An 18,844-nucleotide genomic window follows, 5' to 3' on the forward strand; every position below is an offset into this window, starting at 1 on the left:
CGCCCCAAACAAGGCTCTTTGCTCTCTATTTATTTTCCAAGATCTTACATACAATACATATGCATAACCCCAGCACCTCCCATCCCCGCTCTTTATTAAAATGAGGCTATTAGTCCTTCACGCGTGCGCAGTTCTTCTCTTGAATTGGGTCAGTGGTCTCGAATTGGGTCAGTGGTCTCAAAGGATGAAGTCAGGAGAGTCTTCATCAGGTCTCTGTGACCCTCTGGCAGTGTCCAAGGTCCCCTGCTTCGTGATTGATTGATACCAAGTCCAGGTGCTGGCCATTGTTCTTAGTGGTTTCAGTCTGTTCTTATGACGCTTCACTTACTCCACTTTTTCTATAAACAAACTCATAATACAACAGTTAGCTCTAGCTTGGGCATCTAATAATCATTAACCTACCATTTACTAATCTAACTTACATCTTGATCAATATAAATTGCTTCTAACCCTTAGCTAAAATCTTAACTCTTAAAAGTCATGTATCAAATGCAAAAGGAGGGGAAACTACAAAAAAAATCTTCTAAAGCTTTAAGGCAAAACACGCAAATAACAATAAGCAATCAATTCTAATTTTTAAATTTTGTAACAAACAGTAAGGTCTATAACTATCAAGTCAGGCTTTGAATAGAAGATCAGGGGTTTCCTACACTCTATCACGGTTTTTGCATGGGACTTAGCTCTTTTTGATATGACCAGTGCTGGGCTGGATGAGTGCCTGCTGTTTTCTGACTTGGAAGATGCTGGTGTAAAGTTACCCAGAATGACTTTTCAGTGACTTCGGACATATTTTAGAAGGAGTGGAAAATCTCATCTTAGCATTAATAGACTACATCTTACTGTAATGGGCTGATTACTTGGAATTAAGCTAAGGCATATGAAAGATATATACTGAAAAAAGGTGTCCACTGCAAATTGAAAGTTTCTGTCCCTGAATCAAGAACCACAGAAATGTTAATGAGAGTACAACTACTGTGTAGCGCAACATGAATATTACCTCAAAAAAATTAAATTTATATTTCAAAACAGTACTAGTAATGAAACTAAATTCTCAAAAAGTGATAGAGAAAAGAGGAGCATTCTTCCAAACTATGTCAAGGTGTCTCTATTTCTCTGTATGGGAACTGTGAGAGATACTTCAGTCCAGTAGGAGAAGAATATGGAGAAGATCAGGAAGGTGGAAAATGAAAAAATGACAGTATTAACTTGGTTCATTTGGTTTTAAGAAAAACAATTTTTAAAAAATTCTGTTGCTGTGTATTTTACCTTTTCCATTCTTGGCAAGGTATGTATCTTTTTAGGCCAATTGTCAATGGGACTTCTTCAGTGATTGCTTCTTTTTTATCACTTTGTCACTGAATAATGGCTTAATTACCGTAGTGAAACTCCATCCTAACTCCTCTGTAAACAACTTAGACCTCTCCTTAGGCACTTTTTCCTCTTCTAGTTTTATTCTTTTCATCCAGATTCCTTAATATATACATGCAGTATATATGATACACTTCTGTGTTACAAACAGATCAATCCCTTTTTCATTTGACATTACCCCTTTTTGTTCTTCCTTATTTTTCCAGGGCATAATGAAGTATTTGTCACTTCTGTGCAGGGGAGAGGGCTTTAATGAATTGCTCAGTGTGCTCTAATTGACAGTAATGCATTCTGTACATTTTGGTAATTAAGTCTGTAGAACTCCTTCACCTGAGGTGGATAATTGTTCCCTGAATTATGCCCTTCTATTTTTATCAGTTTGTCTTATCTTAAAATTTAAAGTCATTGTCACGCAGTGTGTTCTTTAATCAGCATATACTAATCAGTATCATCTCTGCTTCAGAAACAACTGACTGATATAAAAAAAAACAACAACAAAAACAAACAAACAAACAAAAAAACATTTAAAAACACATAGACCATAATAAAGATACAGAAAAGCTTTCAGAAAAATTTCCAAATGTTACATATACATTTTTTCAGGCTAGTTCAAATTGAAAAAGCTATTAAAAATATATTCTTGGCCTATTTAATTTGTAATTTCAAGACAGGTTAAATTCATCACTGTGCAGAGGGTCAGTAAAGTCCAGAAATAAATTAGATAGAATTTAAGCCTTTTGGGTCTGATGCAAAACCCATTGAAAACACTGGGACATTTTTCTTTGATTTCAGCACAAATAATAGTAATGAATAGTCTCACTCTGGGTAGCTCTTGAGTGAAACAAATAATCAAATATATTCAAAAAACTTAAACTTGGCTTAGATATTCAAATGGTGGAATAGCACTGGCCAAAAGCTGAGGAGATCAGAACAGCAGTGTTTGGAGGAGCTGGGATCTGTAATGCACACAGAAATGACATCAAAATTTCATTAGAATGGTTCTTGATGGAAGGTGAGTTGTCAGCTCTGATTTTGGCTGTTTGAAAGGTTTCTGTCACCTGTAAAAACCATTATGAGTATTTAGGCTTTAAGAGCCTTTTTTGTTTTCAGTTTTTGTAGTAATTAGTTGTTAAAGCAGAACTAGCTAGGATGGCATTAAGTACAATTCCTATTTAAACCAACTGTATCACATTATGGAAGCCAATTCATTATGAATTTTTATAATCTTGAAAGATAAGGCAATCTACAAATGTAAGAAAATTTGTGTGGTGTATGTACATTTTATATTTGCTTATAACTACTCTTACCTGTTACAAAAAAACAAACAAACAAACAAACAAACACAAAAAACCCCACCAAAACCAACAAACAAAACCAAAAAAAGAAAAACACACCAACCAACCAACCAACCAGACAAACAATCAACCCAAACAACCCCCCCCCCCCCCAAAAAAAAAAAAAAAAACCCAAAAAAACCCCCAAAACAATCTAATGTATTAACCAGGGAAGGAATTGGTGAAAAATCAGTTGTAAAGTCTCAGCCTGGTCTTGCTTTAATTTATATAAAGCACTGAAAGAAAATTTAGACATCCTAACATTGGTAACTTTGACCCAATGCAGTTCTTTTTAGCAACACAAGACAATTTCTTGTAGTAAATTGATCCAGTAGCTCTAAATTAATACAAATTACTGGAATGATGAATACCTGGAGTTTTGCTGTGAAATAAATCTTTACATTTAAAGCCTTTCACTGGAAGAGCAATTCAATAAAATAATTCAGTGATAATATTAGATGGGATTAAGCATGCTTAAAACATTGATATTTGTTTCTTTATTACCAACCTATAACATTTCACTCTTTACATCGCATATTGAATCTAGGTAAGGTGTGAATTTTAGCCAGTAAAAGAATTTTCATGTTTTGTTATTCGAGCAATTCAAACTATTCAATCAAATGATATTTTTTTTATTCCATGCCAGTGGATTCAACTCAGGTTTGCTTGTGCAACTGTTTCTATAGTAACTGATTTACTACAAAGCAGGCAATAGCACTTTGTATAACAGTAAAAAAAGAAAACCAAAATAGGTGGCATAACAAAATAGAGGATAGTGTAGGAATGTTATGAAACTTTATTGATATTAATTTCAGAATGCAGAGCATTTGTAAAGAATATATTGATGAAACACATGATTCCAGAAAATATTTATATTATGTGGAATAGTGGTCAGTTTAGAGGGTAAATAGAGATTAAATTAACCAAGTGTTAATATTATAGTTAGAATACTGTTGAAGAATAACCATTCCATTGAACTTCTGTGTTTGATAGAAAATTACAAGGTTGTTTGGTTTTTTTTTTTCTTTCCAGGATTAATATTTGTCAGATGAGGGATGGAGTTTTTGATGGGTGAATAATCAGTTACATGCATGTACCAGGTTGGCTTAGCCACCTTTCTCAGAGCAGAGGATGCCTAGAGGCTAAATCACCAAGGAACTTAAGTCTAAAGAATTTTTTGTGGATTTTTTTAATGCATTCGTTGTAATTTTCTGTTCCCATGTTCTAACCACTGACTTATTGGATTCCCAGAGCTAGTTCTTGTATTTTTTATTTTTTTCTTTTATTTTAATGTATAAATTTGAAAGCTCTAGTTTTCATTCCAGTTTACAACAACAGCAAAAAAATATTTAACCCCATGGTGATTGGGTAAAGCAAGAGAGTTGTCTCTTCTGTGAGGAGATGTTAAAAATAATTTTAAACATAGAGTTTATGCTTAAAAAATGAAGTCCTAAAGTGGAAAACAGGTTGTATTTTGTGGCACTTTTATTGATGATATTAGAGTATTTTAGTCTACAGTCTTTACATTCCTTTGTGTGGGTGCTTCTTGTTGTGGAGAGGTGGCATCTAGAATTTTCTCTCATTACCTTCTTGGGGAAAAGTAACAGTGAATTTAGCCACAGACTTCATAGAATGCCTTAGGGCACCTCCCACAGTGTATCTGAGTGTTAATCACTTCCTTTCTGATGACTTTTCAGGATATCAGTTTCAATGTCCTCAAACAATTTTTTGAGACATTCTGCACACAAAGAGTAATGCCCACTAACAGAGGAAGTGTTGAAGACAGGCCTGTGGCAGAGAGGTTATTGTTTGTTACATTAGGTCACAATACACACTGGATTAGGTTAAAAAATAATTGAGACTTCTGGATTAAAGTTTGGTTGAATCATGTTGACAGTACCGAAGAAATGCTATTACACATTAACGGCATAACACCTTGCCCTCCACATACCTTTATGGAGAGCATTGTTGTGATATGAATGAAATTTATTGACTATAGCCACTCTTGGCCTAAATACTACTAGTACAAAACTGAAAGTACTTCAGATGGGCTATATATCTCTAATGATGAAGATTTCTGTTTGACATTGTCAGTATTTAGAGAGTTTATTTCCACATCACAAAAAGACATTTTATTTATCTGAAGGATGAGGTAGGTTCTCCATTGGTGTACCTGTTAAAAATGCTGCAGAGATACAGAATAAGGCCTGCTAACTTTAGTCAAAAACATAAACCCCCCCCCACTCCTCTGTTCTGGTTCCATTGCTAATTTTTTCTCTTTTCACCAAAAATCACTTATTGCAAAACCAGCACAGCCTCAAAACAAACAAACAAACAAAAAAGCATGAATGAGTGAGCTCTGAATCTTTTTAGATTGAAACACCCATATAAACCAGCAGTTTGGGGTTTTGGGTTTTTTTTTGTTAATTCCTGTCAGTGTTTGCATGTCCAAGAAGAAAACCACAAATCTTTATTGATTGATTTTGAAACATGTTGAGTTATATATAATTTTGTTCTTTGTTTTTTTAAATGAAACAGGCAATTTCAACAGTATATTTACATTTTCTACTAGCATTTAACTTGTAAACTGTAACTGTCTCCAAAAAGCCTCCAGTAGCCTTAGTCTGTTCTAGGCCAGTCTTTTAGGGTTTTTCCACCCCACATGTAGCCCTTCATAAAATATGTTCTCCTAAAAGAAGTAAAGGAAGATTGGAACACTACTCTTCCACACTAATTACATGTTTAGTTTTTAAATATTAACATATTGGGGGGGGGTGGTGTTTAAAATTACTTAATTTCTTTTAGAAACTCTAAGTTTTCCTGGCACTTGTTTGACATATATATATCACACATTTAGTTAGAACATCACAGAAATGGATGATTTTCAAAATACAGCCTCATTCAAAAGTTTCCCCTGGAAAATTATTCTGTGTAAATTGAAATTTTCTGTTCTAGCCGTTGTGAGAATCTTCAATGCTTATAAAGTAACCTGATTACTGACCAGATTCTTCATATTGGAAGAGGTTCTGCCAGTGTATGCTTGTATATAATTGAGAGAAGTGCTATTACTCCAGTGATATCTTTGTTTAGTCAGGGAAGGAGATCTAAGGGTTGAGCTAATCTCTTAGATCCTGTTAAATGGCATAATTGAAAATAGGTGCAAATTACAGAGACATTAGTCTAATACCAGCTGACGATCTTGTGCTATTGGATAAGCAGTTGAATTTTAGGAAATTTCTCCTCCCCTCCTATTTCTATCTCTCTCTACCTCATATTTACTGTGAAGGTTAATGAAGTGTTATAAGATTGGATAGACTTGTTTGTAAGTATGTACAGATATATGAAACTCGATTTTAATTATATTCTTATTTACCTGCCTCCACAGTAATAAGCAGGGAATATAAAAAGCCAGCTTCAGCTTTAGACCTCTTCCACATTTCTTCACACCTGGTGATCTTGCACTGGCAAAATAAAATACTGTTCCTTGCAAACCTTCCCCTACAACTTATTCTTCAAACACAAAACAGTGTTTTGCGGTTATTTATATGCAGTCTTCTGCCTCAAGCAATGCAGAATCTTCCTGTACATATTTATCTCAGTTTATTCATAAAATCTTTAGCAATAAAGTTTTAAAATACAGGAGAAAAAAACTTACTTAATCATTTTTCGGCAGATGTTGTAAAGTGTGTAAAGAAAGAAGTCCTCAGAATTTTTCAAACTGAATACTAGTTTTCGAGACCAGTACAGATGGTGAATAACTTCTAGTTAATACACAGTTCCCAGGAAACAGTTTTTTCTCTCCCACTACTCTCTTCTGGTAAAATAATAAATCCTTCACAGCACTGTCTAACTAGTTTATACTAAATGTACTCCTGGAAAGAGGAATGAGGTGGTTTTTTGTGGGTTTTTTTTGTTTTGTTTTTGTTTTTTTTTTGTTTTGTTTTGTTTTGTGTATGTGTGTTCTTGTTGTTGAGGCTTTGTAATTCAGTGAAGATGTGTTTATGATAGGATTGAAAAGAGTCATTAACTCATGATAACTGAATTAAGAAGAATACAGCAACAGAATAATTACTGAAAAGGTTTAGAAAAAGGAACTCTATTTTTTGATGTAACTTGGATAAGGCCACCTGTCCACCCTACAGCTGACTTGTTCTCTGTGCTCTTTGAAAACCTCTGAATTCTTTAACTTACTGGAACTAATGTTGCAGTGTGGGAGGACAGAGAAGAGATAGTGCTGAAGGACATCTTGCCCCCAATATATTGCAGCCATGTTAATTATCAAAGAGTGGGAACAGCCTTGCCCTCATAGCCATGGGTGTGATAAAGGAATGAGTTAGCTGAGCTGGTAGGGGTGGTCTGCTGGCTGTACTGTGAGGAGAGAGGGACAGGAGGTTGTGCAAGGGACAGAAAGGGTAAGATGCCATATGAGGGTCAGACAGGGTTAGGTGGCTGTGCTAGGGACAGGAGGGTGCCAGCTGGAACTGCAGAGGGGAGAGAGAAGAAGGGGAGAAAGAGCCAAAGCTGTGTAGAGCTGCCTGTGGGAGGCTACATAGATAAGATATGAGAGACTTTTAGATAACAAGGTGCTTGAAGCTTTCTTTGGTGTCAGTTGTACCTCCTCTGTCATTGTAGTGACTGACAGCATGCTTGAATGCTTAAAGTTCTCACTTCTGGATTCAAAATTCACTGTGCTTTGACAGCTCTAGCTTAATTCCTATTTTTTTAAGAAGTTGACTCCACTTAAGAGCACCACCATGGCTCATAAAAGATAACTGGCTTACTCTAAGGGGTACAGGGATTTTAAAATTTCAAAGGTGTGGCAACACTGTAGTATTCAAAATTCCAAAATATCTTGGAATTTCCTCCTTGATATCAGAGTGAGAATGGTTCTAGTAAATGTCTGAATGTTTGTGTCCCTCTATTTCTTCCATCTGCCACTAATAAAAGAAGACATCCTTTGAAATTCTGAAAATATTATATTATTATTAATTGCATATTAGCTCATCCTAATCTTATGAGGATGCCAAACTCTCTTAAAATATTACCTTGCTTCTTGTTGTTCAGACTTCAGAACTACTCAGTGATTATTAATGAGTAAGAGGAGGAGTATTTAAAAGGAGTTTTTAATGTTTTTCTATTAATGATTGAATCAAAGCCTTAGTTCTCTGAAATATATAATGGGCAAACAGCTTGAAGAATGAGTCAGGCAGCTTGGCAAAGAAATATTGTATGTATTTAATTTTCAGTTGCAAACTTTGGACGTAGGAATTAAACATGAACTAGGAGTAGATGTGTTAGGTAATGATTGCTAGAGATTCTGGCAAACCATTTTCTAACTTGTTCCATAAATACTGTGGATGTTGATTATGGGAACCAAGGTGAAAAATCCTTTGCAGCAATGTAAAATGCAGCATATGAAAAGAGTTTTTCAGGATTTTATGTCTCATTTAAGATTGTTGGGGCTGTGTAAGAGTTTCACACCTTCCCAAATAATTGTTTATTCATGAAAGGTATTAGGCTGATAGCAGAAGTTTATGCTCTCTTTGCATAAGTAAAAAGCAGACTGGAATATAAATGGACTTCTCATGTGCTCGGTGGTCTTAGTCACACGAGTATGTTATCTTCTCATTCTTCTGAAAGCCAGAGAAATTGCTGCATGGTTATATGGTACCAGCTATTGAATAGTCGTAGCAAATTAGAAGAGAACTAGGAAAATCTTCACAAATTCGTCATTAGTATGTGTCATTTTTCCTCAGCAGGCCACAGAACAAGCTACCTGTTGGTCACAGCAGGTATCTAGAAATATCTGGCAGTGTTTCCAAACATTCGATATTCAACCAGAAGCAGCAGAATGGGAACTGCTGTCTTAACTGAAAATTTGAGACTGGGGTGGGAAAAAAGTCTTGGTGGTATTGTAGTTCTGCTTTGCCCAAAATATATATATTAAAAAAAGGCAGCAGTATAAAATTTATTTTTTGCCTCCTAAAGCATTCAAAATAGAACTCGCATGTTCCCATAGTTTGCTGCATTCACTGACCTGATACCATAGTATTTTTTCAGTGACCCGAAAATTATGCATTCCATATTTTCTCTACATCAGTCTTTGCAGTCTTACGGTCTCAAAGATGTGGCAACCCAGGAAGCAAAACTTGTGTGTTTTACTCTGGATTCCTGGAGGGGAGGGCGTGCTGGGTCCCGTTAAAAATGAGAATGGATGAACACCAAGCTCTTTTTCTGCATATCAGCAATACTGGAGCACACTCCACAAGTTTCCAGCCATTGCTCAAGCTCCAGCTATGCTGGTAGGAGTCAGACTTACAACTGCCAGGAAGTTTTTTCCAGTGTTTTGGCAGCATTGGAGCCTTCTGCACAAAATAGTTTTCTTCCCCCTGCTCCTGTTGTTATTTGGGGAAAGAGAGTTTCTGGAACAGCAGAGGCTTGGTAGCTGTGTTTTCATCCTTTGTTTTCTCTCTCATCTGTGTGGTTTGGATTAGGGATTTTCTCCACCATATTGTCTTTGTCCTCATGGGCTGACCTGGTGGCTGCCATCTTGGGAGGAAGGGCTTCATTGCCATCTTGTTTTCTTGGTCCTGGGGGCCAAGAGACTCAGTTCCTTTGTATTTAGTGGTTACTTTTTTTTTTTAATGTCATCTGTTAGGATATTTTGTTTTTAATCTCAGTAGTTGTTACAGGTTTGGGATAACAATAAAACTGTTTTGTCTTGTATCACTTTGCACTGATCCAAGGCTCTACTGAGACTTAATCTACATGCAATGTCTCTAGCATAAAAAAGGCTTTAATAATAAGAGAAAGTCAATGAGCCTCACGTACCTTTTATAAAACATGACACAAAGCAATATAATTAAAACTAAACTTATTTCCTGTGGTGAAATTAACTTACAAAAATGAAGGTGTTTATTTATTAAATAGGATCTCTGGAGTTCTTGCCTTATTCTTACCCCTCCTGGGAAGGCTTTGATTGTTTGCTTCCTTTCTTTTGCCTTCTTGCTGTGTAATTTAAAACTGATATCTTCCTTAGGGAAACAAAATTTGATTGGAGTACAGTCTGCATCACTAGCTAAACAAATTACCAATATTTTACTCACTTTTCTTTCCCTTTTCTTCCCCCACCGCTTCCCCTCTTCCAGGGAGAGAAAAATATAAATGTGTGCAGAGGTTTTAGAAACATAGTTGTGCAGAGACTTTTTTTTTTTTTTTTCAGTAACAAGGAAGGCCTTTTATTTCAGACCAGGTAAACACCTTTTTTATGTGATAGTAAAAGAAGTTAGCAGGTGGTTGATTTTTTGTTAATTTCCTGTGACCAAGTCTTTTCGTGTTGAATGTTGGTCTCCTAGTACATGGACTGAATGGGCACAGCTGCTTTATGTTATATGATGTGTAATTTTGGAAGGGTTAAAGAGATACATGAAATCAGTGCTGATAGCTACTAAAATTAAAATGGTTGGTAGTGTCTTTAAGATGATGTGTTAAAACAGAAGACAAAGCAGCAGAGTTTTCTAGCTTGATTAAGAAAACAGTATCATTGAATGTCTAAAAGTAATGATTAATGCCAAAATCAAGACAGAGCAGTTGTTTCATTGTGAGCCATGGTATCTGCTAAGAAGAATATTGATAATAAAAGTTTTCTTTTAATGTGAATGTAAGTTTTTATATGGGTGAAATCAAGTCTTCATGCTCATAATTTCAGTTGAATGAATTTGAACCTGGGTCCCATATGGACCTGATCTTCATAAATTGGATTTCTGTGATAATGTGGGCAGAAGTCTAGGTATGCTTTTCCATATTTTCATAATCCTTTCTCCAGAGACAAAAAGTTGAGTAATATAGCTATTTTAGACCTTACAAAGTAGTTGTAACTTTTACCTATTTTGAAAGATTTTTTTAAATGTATTTGAATGCTTATACACTCTCTATAGGGAATAATTAATCATTTTTTTCTTTCTCTGCAAAATCTTGTATGTGGTAGAACTGAGAACTGTTCAGCATTTTCACTGGAGGCTGTGAGCCAATAAAGGTTCATATCCCAACAGAAGAGAGATTCCCCCACCCCCCCAGAATAATCATTAAAATTGTACTGGGAAATTCACAAACTAAAATCAGCCACCAACACTTTGCATTCTATGGGTGGAGGTGTTTCTACCTCCAGTGTTTAGAAATAGGTTGGTCGTGCACTGTATATTGTGAGTGGAGAAGTCCTTTATCATAGTGAAACATTAAAATATTTTGACTGTGTCAGTGATATTCTGGAGGTGAAATCATTGAGTTTTTTGTTTGTTACACTTATCTGCAGTGATACCTGTGATTTGGGTTCATTTTTAGTGTTGTGTGGAACATGGTAGTATATGTTGTTTTTCTGTTTCAGCCTTTTAGATTGACATTTCTTGATTTTTGTATACTATTAGTATGGTCTGAATAGCTCTTGAAGAACTGGAGTTAGAGAAATATGAAAATGCCAAGTTTCTCTAAAGATTTCAGTGAGTTAGTGAGGTGGCCTGAAAGACTTCTTTAATGCACAATCTTGAACTTACTGAAGGGAGCCACACTTCACATACAAGAGAAGGGATATTGGTTAGCTTCCTAAGTGGGAAGAAGGCTAATTTTTGTCTTCCAAAAAGAGGTAGGGAAGCTTCTTGTTAATCCACTGGCTTATTTACTCCTGTAGCTTGAGGAAGTAGGTAAGTCTTGATTAGTAGAGTGAAGTGTAGCTCTGGCTTTTCTCTGTAATTCATCTGCCTAGTATCTTTGTGTTAGTAATATGTTATGCCTCTTAACAAGTATAAATTAATGACTTCAAACTAATATTAGGTATTTGATTTCATCATATTATTAGTATGAAAATTACATTTGAATTTATATAACTCCTATTATCTCACTGCATATTGTAGGCACAGAGTGGAAATTAATACAAAATAAAAGCCCTTTATTTTTAGTTCAGTTAGGCTACAATAGATGCCAAACTATTTGCTAACATAAAATTTCCTGAAATTAAAAAATCTGTTGTTCTGAAATATGGACATAAATGCTGTTTAATTCAACAATGTATTGTAGCCTAGGAATCACTAAACACAGTCTAACTGCTCTGCAAAATACATAAAAAAGAAGTGGTTTTACATGATTATGGGTTGATCAACAAGCACTTTGTCATGACCATTTTGGGAACTATAGAGAGAAACAAAAGAGACACTAGAAGTTGACCCAGTTTAATTAAAATTATCCTTTAGTTTTAAAAAGCACACAAAATAATGCACCATTTTTCCTATGGTTCCTGAATATTTTATTTTATTGTTTTGTAAGTTTTTGTTTGTTTTTCTAATTTTGTGGGGTGGCAAGTGAAATGAGCTTTAAAAGTATTTTAAAGTCCTTCTGCAAGGGTGCTGAAGAAAAAAATTATTTTTTCATAAGATTTCTTTTTTCATTCCAGTATGCTTATAAAGCTTCTCATCTTACAGCTTGTAATATCTTCATTTGCAGTCATCGTTACTTCCTGGAATAATAGGAGTTTTCCATGGGCTTATAACTACCTTACTGTGCACTTTTTTAAATTCTGTGGGTATTTAATTGTTAGAGAACTTAATTTTTCTCCTTATGGAATGTGCCATTGATAGTTTTATGAAGTGTGTCCTCTCATTTTAGAACAATTAGTCCTAAGAAATGTAATTGAATGAAATTAAATTCTTGAGGGAGGTAAACACCAGGGAAGGAGAAGAGCTATTTAAACGAAAGGACAATATTGGCACAAAAACTAATGGGTGTAAGCTGGCTATGAATAAATTCAAACTGGGAATTAAAAGAAGGTTCCAAATTATTAGAGCAGTGAGCTTCTGCAATGATTTTTCAGTGAGAGCCAAATCATAAGCACTCTTAGGAAGGAGTTTGATGACTTTACAAAAAACATTAAATTATGACCTTCTCATTGCTGGGGACTGGACTGGAATTTGGTGGGCCTTTTCTGTCCTGTAATCCCAAGAAGCACATGTTTCTGAGAGATTTGTTTACAACTCAGAAATTTGTCTTTGTCTTGGTTTTGAAAAGACAGGTGTCTGCTATGGAGAGGCAGGCCTCTCTAGGAAATGAGGAATTTGAATCCTTCCCTCCATGTTATTATAATTTGGAAGATTAAAAATAAAACTTTTCAGTCAGAGCTATGGGGAAAAGGAATAACAGTCCTTTACTAGTAAATATAACAGGACAGACAAAAAAACAACAGCAATTATAACAATAGTAGAACAGAACCAAGAACCCCGAGGGCAAACGGTGGAAGCTCCGGCGCTGATGGCTGGAAGCCGGGCGCGGTGGACTGTCCTCCGCAGGCAGGGGGTGTCCTCGGCAGGCAGAGGTGGCAGTGCTGGAGAAGCCGCAGCGGCGGGACCCGGGCTCACCCAAAATCCAGCAGGACAGCGAAGAAACTCCGAATTCCTGGATACTCCAACAGATGATAGAATTCCCAGGACCAGACTCCTTCGTTAACCGTGGACTCCAGCAGCCAGCTGTGGCCCGATCGGTGCTCCCCCCGGAAGGAAGAAAAAAGCCACAAGATCCCCCCACCCTCAGCTCTCTCCGGGAGCTTTTTTCCCTCCCCCAAAACTAAGTTATCAGTTCTTTTGTCCGGGTTAAGCACTCAGCACTTAGTCTCCTAGCAACTTGGAAGGGGGAAAAAAATTCTACAGGAGACTTAACCCTCAACAGTCTTCACATGTCCTGGTGGATGCATACATTTAATTCCTGTTGATTTTAGACTTAAGATGGGCCCTTGGCACATTTGGTTTGATGTTCTGATTCTGAGGGGTCATCTTGGAGTCTCAGTTCAAGTGGCAGAGGCTCCCAGTTGCTTTTATGTGATAATGGCTAGTTAGATATTGAGGCAGAAGCTGGAGGCTTTTTGCATTTCAGTTCTCTAAGTTTGCATGAAGAAATGTTTATTGTCTTTTTACTGACAGTGTAAGTGGCGTTAAAATAATTGGGTTTTTTTCTTATTACTGCAACTTAGAAAAAGTACGAACCTGATTAGCCCTTTAAAAAGTGCAGTAGAGAAGCCTACTTGGGTTAAATGTTGATTACTGTAATCTAAAGAGAAACTGAATGTGTTCTGTTTCTGCATTTTGCTGGTCTCTTTCCTCCGTATCTACCTGAAGTGTTTAAACACTGAGAAATGCACTAGCAAGACAGTGTAGAGTTTTCTTATTTTTATAGTATGTGTAGCCTTACTTGTAGAGTTACCCATTCCAGTGACTTGTACTGCCTCTAGTGCTGACTGAGCTAAACATGATTTACTATTGATTCAGCTATGTGAAGTTCATCGACCATATTTCTGAACTATTTTGCACAGGAACTTAATTTCTCTCCCTACTTAATTTTTTTTTTTTTTCCCATTCTGCAAACTGACCAGTTTCTGAGTTGCTGTCAAGCAGCAGACTTCAAGGAGGCTGAGCTGACTTGCAGTTGCTTGAGCACTGTGGCAATCTTTTTTATGGTGTTTTCTCCCTACTCATGCATTTCTGGCATCTTATTTTCAATGTTGGGTTGTTTCAGGTGTGGTGGTTTTTTTTTTGGTTTTTTTTTTTTTTTTTTGGTTTTTTGTTTTGTTTTGTTTTTTTTTTTTTAATTTTCATTCAAGCGCCAAAACATCAAGTAAACATGTTTGCTAACGTGTGTCAGCTGAGCTTTTGATGTATTGAGTTTGATCAGGAAAGTTTTGAGGCTTATCCATGTTGAGCAGCTGCTTGATTGTAGTGCATTTGGGGAATGGCAGAAGGCCTGTTTTTACTCTAACATGTTAAAAAGAGCAGCCCCACCCTCCCTTCATGAAAATATACTTTTATTTTGTCAGACTATGTTAAGATGTGCCTGCGTGTAAAGGGTGCACTCCATTAACCTTTCACTTGTAGAGCTGGATTAGAACCTGGAATGGAGCATCAGAGGGCATATTGAGACAAACTTGAAAGAATCCCTTGAGAAGTATATGAAAGGCTGGCCTTATGCCATCTGACAATTCCTTTGATCACATTTCTTTTCTGGGAAGGTGGTTTCTATAATACTGGACCCTCACAGGTATTTTCAGTAAGCTATTATGAATGAGGCAGATAAGCACAGTGACAGTCTTTGATGTCCATTTGATTTGTCAATGGTTATTGGAGGAGTTCATTCTGAAATAATTTTGTTTACTGAAACAACTGTCTAGTTAAATCAACTAACTAAATAATGTAGTAGAAAAAAACCCCAAACCCAACCAAACCTTTCCCTTCTGGAATAACTGAGTTTAGGATTAGGTTCCATATTCATGTCTTATTTGCAATTGTAAATACACATATTTCATCAATGTTTTCTGACAGGTTTGTATTTGATTTAGGCCCAGAAGGCTTTCTGCAGATGCAAGATTACCAGAAGTGTTAGAGAGGATGAAATAGGAAAGCCTTACAAATATGGCAAAAGATTCTAAGTGTATGAAACCTATAAGTGAAATAGAAATGAAAGTGAGCTTTGAGATGTAGGATGCCAAGACAAAACACAGTGATTGAGTTCGCTGAAGGCAAGAGCCTGTTGATTGAGCAATACTCCTGTCAAACAAAGGCATGCCAAGGGTCCAAGGGGGAGGGGCCCTGCCAATGTGGCAGGGAAAAGGAGTCTAGAAATTAGCTTTTAGGGTTTGGAATGTGGCGCGGTATGGTAATGTAGTAGTTCCTTTAGGCTGTATGTAAATTCTGTAGCATTTGTGTCTTGTACTGGTTGGTTAGTGTAAACTAGAATATTCAACACAGGAGGAGTGATAATGTATTGTAACAAGAACTTAGACCCCTTTGTTTGGGCACACTTTGAGCTGTGGCTGACAGCTTAAGCAAAGTTCTTGCACCAACAAGCTAAGCAATAAACCTCTTGTTTCAAGAGCTATTCTGGACTCCAGAGATCTCTCATTGCCGTCCCAACACTCTCCTACAAGAAGCTATTGTTTTAGTGATCTTTTCAGATTTTTCACAGTGTATTATAAAGGTCTTTTTTTAAATTGATTTCTCTTCATTTTATGCTATCTGAAGACATGCTCTGCAGATTAAAGTAAATAAATGGTTCAAACCCGAGTTATTTTAGCCATTTGTGAACTGTTCTTGGTGTTGAAATGGTTGGGGACCATGACTCAGTGTTGCTAGAGGACATGAAGAGAAATGATACTCACACTCTAACTCCAAGGCAAAAGAAGGCTAACTTTATTATGATTACGTTGCTTATACAGATACTAGACAATGATCAGGGATTGGAGAACAAGGTTACCACCTCTCCATCCCACTGGCCAGCATAGAAGTCAATCAGTTGTCCCTCTTCAGAGAGGAATGTGAAAAACAACTCTTGTTCATGTTATAAGCATGAGAAGACTCCACTACAAAAATGTAAACATTCACAGAAAGCTAATAGAATATGGCAACAGCTCAGAGTGCTGCATATTTGGAGTTTAATATTTATAATTTGTGCAGCCATCATTCACGAATCTGGTGAAACACACTGCTCTCTCGGTGATTAATAACCTTTAGGACATGGCATTCACTCTCAAGCATGTCTTAGTAGTTTATAGTCTTTAAGGGATTTATTTGAAGATGATTTTTGTAAATTTTGACTGATATTTGATTTAATTTGTGAACTGAATTATAATGATTGACATCATTACACAATAAAATTATTTTTTTTAAATAATTTCTCATGTAAAAGAAGAATGTGGGATGCCTGTTTCTGTGGCATAACTATTTAGTTTATTTTTACTAGAGTGATATTTATTAATGCCACTGACAAAAAATAACCTATGGTTAAAGTAAAAAACACAGAAAAATAGTACAAGGGGATGGAAGGAAAGGAGTACCTGTGTTAAGGACAAGAATATGTTCCTAAATGGCATTGGAGGAAACCATTCTTAAATACTGTTTAGAGATTTTTTTCATCTTTCTTTCTTCTGAGATGCTTCCAGTGTCAGTGGTAGCCTTGGTTATTAGTAATGTAACAGGCTAGCAGGCATAAAATTTCACATTTATAGGAAACACTTTTCCACAAAAAGTGACCGAAACACAGCAAACCCTCTTGCTTCTCTTAATAGTTTGCAATCAGAACTTTGTCAGTAGTTAAAGTTTCTGTTTTCCTCCAGAAGTTGGTTTGTGACTAAGGATTTGCTATTAGATTGTTTTTCAGTGGCTCTAAAGATGATTTTATAATGAGTAATAAAAACAGACCGTGGTGAAGATGAGGATATGCATAGTTGGAAGAGATGGTTGTGCATAATGTTTTAATATTTGAAATTCACCATGCACATTAATTTCTCTTTGAAAAGTTTTGTTAGAAAAGTGTTCAGAGTATTATAATTATAGTCTAAGTTACCTTGGTCCTGCTTTTCTTGAATTATGTGTTTTAAATATGTATGTCTGGTATTGTTATCATTAGGAGAGAAAATTGGATGTGGAGGGCCAGATGCAGTGCTTTTTTTCCTCTCTGAAAATAAACCCATATGTTTAGAAGATTCTTAGTCTGAATCAAAAGATAAAATGTTTGCTGAACAAGGATAAAACAGTATTTAATTGATGATGGCTTTATTTAAAAGAACTTGGTTTTGTTTTAGCATAAACTATCTAGGTGACCTGGTTAGTCCTAATTCCTATGGTGAATAATTTAAAGTGTCTGCAACCTGTTATCATTAACAAGACAATCTCTCTTATCAAAGTAGAAAAGACCAGGCTGATAACCAAAGTTTACTATTTTTCATTCTAAGTAATGGTTATTATGTATTATTGCTTTTGAATACATGGTTTTAAGATATATACCAATGTTTTACTCTCCAAATCTCTGAGTAGGTCAAATGCTAATAATAAAATGAATCCATACAACAGTGTTTCACATGGATAGTGCTTGTTCCAAACACAAAGCATAGCATAGATCTTCTGGGTCATGGAATGCAGCCCAGTTCTGTCACAAGCAACATTTATTTAATGCTTTTGCACTATGATGAAGTTTCAAAGTGTATTTTTGATTTTGTATGTGGTCTCAAAGCCTACCTTTTTGAGAGGCTGTGCTCTACAGTTCAGTCATGTAAAGTCTATGAGTACGCTGTAAGCAAGTGGAAATAATGAGCATTGACAATGTATTCTAGAAAAAAAAAAACCCCTCTCTTCTGCTTTTTTTCTTTTTGGTTCTATCCTTGTTCTCCCTAAGCAAAGACCTTTTTTGACAAAATATGTTTGCTGAATAATAAAACTTCTTTAAAAATGGACGTGTTTTTTTTTTTTTTTTTAAGAACTGAGAGGTCAAAGGCCTGCTTACTTCTCTGTGGAATCTTTCAAATAATGTCATAAGTTCTGCTTAGGAAGAAAACGTCTAGTTCATTTCACAGTTATGCTGACACTTGCTCCATTCCATTTTACTTGGGAATGGTTTGGTGCTTTGTTCACGACAAGTGTTTCTATTTATCTAATTTTGAGTGATATGAAGGTTTTCTCTAGATGAGAAAAGTTCATGTGAACAATAAAATAACTTTTGATGCAGTATGGAAGCAATATATTAATATAAAATGATTTTTCTGATACTGGTAAGAGCAGCCTTGTTTCAGTCTAATAAGAAAGGTGCTATTAAGATAAACATTGACCATTTCTGCAAACCCTTGAAGCATTGTTTTCACCCTGATGCTAATGTGGGAAGGATTTGTTTGGGGATGTGGTGGTTGGCTAGTTACTTTTAAAATGCAGTCTTCCCAAATTAGTCCCCTAAATTTCTACTGTTCATAAGTGTAAATGTATGCCTTCTTCAAGGACAAGGGATTTAACTGCACCTTGGGTGCATGAAATACCTGCCAGCTTCAATGTCTCCTCCAGGTCTTGTAAGTCTCAGATGTCCCCTCCTCAGCTGCCACAACTTCCAGCTTTCTTTTGATAACTTAGGTAATATGTCTTACCTTCAATGTGAAAAACAAAGTGCAAACACTGGTCTTTGCCATGGAATAAATACCAGCAATAGTACTGAATGAAGAAGAGAGATTGGAGGATGGTGGTGCTGCCTAATTTTGTCTCTGCCAAAGAAGGATGAAGTTACAGAACAGAAGGCATAATTTCTACTCTGACATTATTTATTTATTTTAATTTTGCTCTTGGCTATTTGAAAAG

This window comes from Hirundo rustica, chromosome 5 (genome assembly GCF_015227805.2).
Source record: "Hirundo rustica isolate bHirRus1 chromosome 5, bHirRus1.pri.v3, whole genome shotgun sequence".
Lineage (NCBI taxonomy): Eukaryota > Metazoa > Chordata > Aves > Passeriformes > Hirundinidae > Hirundo > Hirundo rustica.